Raw genomic sequence first — 7,095 nt, forward strand, 5'->3', positions numbered from 1 at the left:
CATGTGTATGTAAGTTAGCTAAAGGAAATTTAGATTGATTCCTAAAAATATGACCTATAAAAAATTGACTTAAATATAACCACATTACATGCATAATACAATACAATGGGTTCTTCAAATGTCTGAATGATAAAGTTCAATAATGTAGATATTAGTCATATAATTTTGGGATCACAAGATCCCACATTACAACATTTCAAAGAAACCAATTTAATAAAAAGTTAAAACTATAAAGATGTCATAACAATCCAACATTCTTAACCTCTAATAAGAATCTCCAAGGGTTTTCCTAGTTCCTTTGATGACAATAAAAATATTGAACCATGTTATACCCTCAAGCCCACCCTTATGAACTAGGAGTATCCATATATGTATATAAGCTACCATCAGTTAGATACAAAGAATCTAATCTGCAATAATAATAAATATTAGATAAACTTTAAAATAAAGATGTCAAAGTGTCATTACAATGATGTTAAGAGTCTATGGTATTAAAGATTTCCCCCCATCTATAATGGATGATCCTTGATAATACTTCAATAATCATGGAAAGATTTGAATATTTCCTTTTAATATCATAACACAAATTCATATAAAGTGTAGACACCTAAAATTGTCCAGTTTAATTAAATAAATATCTTTATTTATTAAATTATTTAAATCCTAATTGTTCTATTAATTGAATAAATCTTTATTTATTCAATTAATTCATTTATCCTCTTCTAGCCTTATTTCTTATTTAAATAAATACATTTATTTATTTAAATTATCCCTTTTCCTAATTTAAATAAATACATTTATTTATTTAATTGATCCTTTCTTCTATTAATTAAATGAATCTTTATTTATTTAATTAATTCATTAACCTTTTCTACCCATGACACATGTCATTCATCTCTTAATTCATACACTACCTACCCCTTTCATTATTTTATTATTTTCTTTACCTACCCTCTAATCATACCCGACCTCTTTTACACCTCTCATTCTTATCCCTCCATTTCTTATAGTGTCTTCTATATAAGAGGATGCTTCCTTCATTATCAAACCCTAACTCACTCACGCATTCGACTACACTACGCCTCTGCACTTGCATATGCGATCCTACTTGCAACCACATTTCCGTTCTTTGTTGAGCTCTTGTGCACATATAAAATCTGAGAGCAAATATATCAAGCAAGATCAATGGAGATAGGAAGAATGGAGATCCAAACCCTATTGGAAATGTGATGGTATAATCTTTGTGATTTCATTTGATTTGCATTGTCTTGGGTAATCTTCATATGTTATGGTGGATCTTTGTTGTTGTTAGGTTAGGGTTTTGTGGTTGAATTCATTTAGTCTTTCAATATTATTGTTAATCCATTTTCACCATATGCATTTTGGCACGCCCGGTGGGACGCTTGTCCCTTTTGCATTTAACATCTTTTGTTGCAGATTTTGTGTTTTTGAAGTTATAGATCTGACATTTCCAACAACATTTTTGAGATCTTCGTGTCTGCGTACTTTCAGATCACGTTTTTGATTTTCTATCATGTTTGTGACATCTGGAATCATGTCTATCACCTTCGACATTATTTAATTTCTTTTTTTGTAGATTCCAGGAAACACGTTTGTGTTCCAGAATCGCGTCTGTGACCCATCTAGGTGCGTCCATGTTCGCAGGCCGCAAAGCGCGTTTGTGTCGGATCTAGGCACGTTTGCGTATTATATAGCGTTTGTGTCAATAATATTTGCGTTTGTGTTCGTCTTAGTTGCATTTCAGTTTTTGGTGATTCGATTTTTCATCATTTGGATTTCAGATCTGGTTTATTTTGAGCTAACATCTTCAGATCTAGCTAACAAAATTGGTGCAACTTGTTTTGAAAGCAAAATCATTTTGTCGAAGGCCCTTATCTCACAAAGTGTTTTGGAACTAAAATCTACCTAACTTATGTGCTTGCAGGAAGGGGTGATCATTTGAAACAATCCAAACTACTAATAGATCTTTGTTGCAGGACCTTGGCAAGGGTTTTTTGATCTTTTGTGTGCCTTGTTTTCATAGACTAGCAAACACTTCAATTGGTGCACTAAAATTGAACCATTGTCTTTTGTGTCTTGAGCAATAGGCTCTTTTTGTTTCATCTTTAGAGGGCCTATCTGCCCGTGTGGTCATTAGGACTACTAGTGAGGAGAGAACGACCCAAGTGGTAGCAAAAGAAAGGCCATCTTCTTTCGAACCACTACAAATAACTGTATTCATGGAGAAAACTATGAATAACGTGTGCTGATTAGTTCATACTGACACTATGTCTCCCCATAAACCCATTTGATCAAATTTATTTGATCATTTGTAGGGCGTAACCCCTATCGGTCGGGAGCCTTTTGTATTTATAGAGCTGAAAGTACCGCATGTATGGCCACACGAGCGGATGCCCTTACTAGCACCTTTTTGTTTTAGAAGACAAAATCCTTCTAGTTGTTGGGGCAGGAGGTCGGACCTCTGGTAGTGGCCCACACACATACAGTTCTTAGTAGAGATACAAATTTCGCCATGAGGAGTTTTTGTGGGGACTAATGCTTGGCTGCCATAGAAGTGAGTGCCGAGGGTGGAGCCATTGGGGTCAAGCATCTAAGTATCCACTCTGAATAACATAGCCTCGGGGGAAACTCCATGTGAGATCAACAACTATTGTCTTGGCCAACCATAAGAATTGTGCTTGACTTATTTTAAACACTTAAACATTCAAGACCAAACATCAAAACATTGTGTCTTCAAGTGTATGCAAAACAATTTTACATCAAACAACACACTTTTCTTTGGAGTCATTTTGAGTCTAAACACTTGCAAACATTGAGTCTTCATCAACATTGTGTCCTCTTGTCATGAAAAATAGTCAAACATTCAGATTTGGTCACAACAAGCAAACTTTACAAATTGGAAAAATTGCACCCAGTTTGCAAAAACGCATCTGTGTCTGACAAAATAGTGTCTGTGTCGTCTAAACCCATATGTGAAGGGCAGAAATGCGTCTGTGTCTTTTGAGAAACTTTGCATTTACAACATCTCAGAATCACGTCTGTGTCTGACAGAATAGCATCTGTGTCATTTAAGCGCATCTATGAAGTATACAGGGATGTCTGTGTTTAGGATTGAAAACTTTCATAATTCAGCAAACAAGAACAGTCAGTTTCAGACTTATTGAGCTTCCTAGGTATCTCTCTGGGCTTTCATCTAGCATTCAACCTATCTTTGGGTCTCACAAAGTCCTTCATTGCTTTACACCTTACATTACATCCACATTTGTCTAAACTTGAGTCAAAAGGTCACTTGCTTGTCCTCATCTTACTTTGTCAACACACACTACATTCAACAACATTTTGCTAAGTGGTCCCTCATCAAGGTCTATCACCTTTGGGTCTCATTTGGTCTTACTTAGAGTCAAGGTCAACTTACCTCATCAAGAGAAAATATCCTCTCTTTGGAAGCCACACCTACTCTACTACATACATACTTGGTCTTACACTTTGGACATTGCAAGTAAACTTCAGATTGATTTACATTCCATCCAACTCTTGGTCTTCCATACTCTTTCCATTTTCATCTAGTCTCACACATCTTGGTCAAAACCTAGTTCATGGTTGAAACCTGTTCCCAAAAATCTAAGAGAGAAACTAAAGAGGCTCAAGATTCCACAAACATGAGTGTCTATGAATATGACAATGATATCTTCTTCAATTCTGATCATAACATATTACCTGACATGGATGCTTATAGAAACATTTCAAATGTTGAGAACATGGACACTACAAACAACAATGATACACACAATGACAATATGGACAACTTTTCCGTACATTCAGCAGAAGTGGAAGACTCCATTATGGATCCCCGTTTCAATCGATTGGTTGAGGAAATAATGAGGAGTGATAGACAATATTTCTTACAAGTGATGGCACAAAGTGGAGCCAAGATTCCTCATGATTTTGACATGTCTCAAATAATGGAACATAGACCTTTGCAAAAAACTCACTCCAACATGGATCAAAGGAGGCCTAATAATGGAGGCAATAGAGGACCACATATGGTGCTTGAATCACCATCATCTTTGCTTCAAAAACTAGAGGTCCCACATACACATGGTCAAACATATGATACTCACCTCCACAGACCATTATGGAGGTCTTATGTAGAAAAGTATACTCAATCACATACCAATGCTAAGGACCAACCACCAAAGCAATTGGATATTCAAAGGCATGCTCAAAATTTGGACACAAGGAAACCCCGCATCAAATTTGGGGGCAACACACTAGAACAAACTCAAGAAATGCCTATAGAGTATGATATACATGGACAAAGCAGATATTCTATTCCTCATCATGACTCTAGACCAAGTGGTCCATATATGTAGCATCATTATAGACCTCCTCAATATGAACATGTGTATGATCAATATCATCCATATATGCAGTATGCTCCTCCTCCACCCGGTGGTTTAAGCATGGGGTATGGTCCAAGAAGTCGGTCTCCACCTAGGAACAATTTGGAACAACAAATTAGGGATTTACAAATGAAAATGGACGACATAAATACACCGAAGCCAACTTACACAATGAGAGACATATGTCCCTATCCATTTGACAAAAGCATTCCAATACCTCCATTTCCTACACACTTTGTGACACCTAATTTTGATAAGTATAGAGGAAAAGGGGATCCTAAGGCACATATCAGACAATTTTTCATAGCTTGCATTGAAGTAGCAGCAGAAGAGACATATTTGATGAGATTATTCCCACAGAGCTTAGGTGATCAAGCTATGGAATGGTTCTCCCAACTCCCACCTGGAATTAAGTCATGGGGTGACTTAGCAGAGGCATGTATCCAACATTTCTCATACAACATAGAGACAGACATATCAGTCACTACTTTGTAAAAACCAAGCAAAAGGATGGAGAATCTTTTTCATCATTTTTACAAAGATGGAGAAATCTAGCCAGTAGATGCTCTTCTGAAATTCCACAAAAACAAATGGTAGAGATGTTCACCCAAAATGTTAACAAAGACATTGGTTATGACCTAAGAAAAGCTTGTTTGTCCACCTTCAAGGACATCATTGAAAAAGGCTTAGCAACAGAAAAGGTCCTAATTGAACAAGGAGTCATTAAGATATTCAAGGAAAACAAGGATGACTTTAAAGGAAAAGACAAGCCAAGATTTTGGAGTAAAAAAAAAAACACAGTCAATGATGGTGTTGTTGATGCCAATACGGTAAGACCCAAAATCATTTTTTCCGGATCAAACTCTACAAACAATCAGGTGAATACTCAAACAACTTCCAAATCACGAAGGAAGTACACTCCATTGGGAGAACCACTAGAGTCAGTTTTCAAAAAACTAGTGGCAAACAAGGTAATAACAATTCCAGATTTTCCTCCATATGAGCCAAAGGTGAAACCAAATTAGTGGAATGATGATGAATATTGTGAATTTCATAAGAGTAAGGGTCATAAGACAGGAAACTGTCATCGACTAAAGAACATCATACAAGATCTCATTGATAGAGGTGACATTGAGATTGAGGGACACTCATCTAATCAAGAACATGAGATGTTTAAGGAACCATTCCCAAAACATGACAAAGGAAAAGCTAAAGCCATAGATGACCAGACCAACTATACCACAGCATCTTATAACTATGATTCAACTATCAATCACATTTCAATGGACAATTATGTCTCTACCATTATCATCAAGGACAAAATGCCTAAGAATTCTACCCAAAGACCCAAGATTGTCTTGAAAGACATTGGATCTTCTTCCGAACCTACCTCTGAATGTAATGTCACAACTCATCGAGGTAAATTCACTTTGCAAGGTGCTCCAACTAAAAACATAGCTTTGACATCAACCAAGCCCGAGTATGATCTTGTAGAACAGTTAGGGAAAACACCGGCGCTCATCTCAATCCTTGAGCTCTTACGCATATCCCCTGCACATAAAGCCATTCTTGACAAAATCTTGAGAGACACGCCTGTTCCTACTGATCTAAACATGGACCAGTTTCAAGCCATGGTGGGATACCTTTCTATTCCACACTCCCTTACATTCACATAAGCTGATGACGCCTCCGTAAGTGAGCCACATAATGCACCTTTACACATTGAAGCCTTCCTACACAAAAATTGAATAAAACGAGTCTTGATAGATGGAGGAGCAGGTCTAAACATTTGTACATTGAGCACTATTAAACAATTGGGATATTCAAACCAAGTTGTGAATTCTACAAACAAAATTACCATCAAAGCATATGATGACAAAGAGAGTTCATCCAAAGGCACAGTCACCTTGCCTCTCAGAGTTGGGCTAGTTACAAAGGATGTGGTTTGTCAAGTCCTAGACCTGGATCTCACATACAATATCTTACTAGGATGTCCTTGGATTCATGAAATGAGGGCAATCCCATCTACATATCACCAATGCATCAAGTTTCCTCACAACAGAGTTGAAATAACAGTTAATGGTGATCCTAATGCATTCATATACTACAATAACTTGAGACCAAAAACTGAGACGATCATTCCAAGCAATCGAGAAGCTGTTCCTTCTTCTGCATACATTGATCCTGAATCATTAAAACCTTCGACATCAAAACAAGGTGAGCTTAAAGGCAAATTCTAGGACAAGGGCATGGGTGAATACACTTTGAATCAGACCATGTACTTACAACAAGTCATGAATTCACCAAAAGAATATGGACGACCACATCCTACTAAGCGGGTATCTATCATTACACTTAAATGAGATCCTACAATCTTCCAAAAATGGGGTGAAGTGGAAGAAGAGGACTTATACAAAATTCTTTACAAAGACCCTGAAAATGGTACACAAGATCACATTAGCATATCATGTGAGAAATATGGCAAAGGGTTCAAGATCCTACAAAAATTTGGGTATGATGGTAAAAGCCCTCTTGGCTTAAGAAAGGAAGGCATCATTGAACCTTTACAACTGAAGCATTACAAATCAAAGCTGCCAAAATTCAACAAGAGAATCGCTATTCCACAGAATCCAATGAGTGGGAATGGGATTTAGACAAATCCTCTAGTGAC

This window comes from Cryptomeria japonica, chromosome 4 (genome assembly GCF_030272615.1).
Source record: "Cryptomeria japonica chromosome 4, Sugi_1.0, whole genome shotgun sequence".
Taxonomy (NCBI): domain Eukaryota; kingdom Viridiplantae; phylum Streptophyta; class Pinopsida; order Cupressales; family Cupressaceae; genus Cryptomeria; species Cryptomeria japonica.